The following is an 895-nucleotide window of genomic DNA, read 5'->3' on the forward strand; positions in this document are numbered from 1 at the left end:
CCCTCATCCGGTTGTGTTTTTTCCTACGAAAGGTAAACGTTCTGATTTCACTGGTCGTGACTAAATACTTGATTCATTTGCCTTCCACCAGTTCTTTAGCCAAACCGTTGTAGAGGGTAGGGTTTAGAATAGGTCTAGCCAAATAGAGACTAAGACTGATAACATCATTAGTAAAGCTAACTTGTTTTATAGCCGCAATACTGGTTTCCCACAAGTAAAAATTAGGACTGTTCAAATATAATTTCAATCCTAGCTTGACACCAGGTGCTAATAATTTTCCGGTATGAAACATGGCTAACAGTAACGACTTTATTGTCGTAAAATTTTTTAGTGGCTTCTTTCAAAGCAAAGGAATCTGTATGTTTGTATCATGTGTTGGTAGGTTTACCATCTGTACCGCTCGTTCTGATTAGGAAGGGTATCACATTGAGTTGATTCACTCAACCTTGAGGGGCTAACACGGTCGCTCCTTCTTCTTGACCCCCCTTCTTAGTTGTAATTTAAGAATGTTTCTAAATAAGCCACCTGGTAGGCATAGTGACTACTGTCTGGATTAATTTGTCGCCCATTTAAGGTCATAGTGATATTTTTAAAGATTGCATAAGCCAAATTATTGACTTAGCAGACGTATTTGGTTGCTGTGTTATCGGAGGCAGCATCAATCACATCAGTCAGTCCGGCGGTGGTGGCGGCGGCGATGAGGCGTACATCAATTTGCACATAAATTTAATTTAAATCCACTTAATCAGCTAGTTGTGTCACTTCAATATCAATTGGGTTAATTCTCGTTGATACAGGTGTATACTTTGCATAACTATAATTGGGTTTGGAATTATCAACTTGAGGTAAGGTAAACAGGTCTACACTCATCTTAACGGTGTGTGTGCCACGCGTT

The sequence above is a fragment of the Porites lutea genome, chromosome 6, assembly GCF_958299795.1.
Source record: "Porites lutea chromosome 6, jaPorLute2.1, whole genome shotgun sequence".
In the NCBI taxonomy this organism is placed as follows: Eukaryota; Metazoa; Cnidaria; class Anthozoa; order Scleractinia; family Poritidae; genus Porites; species Porites lutea.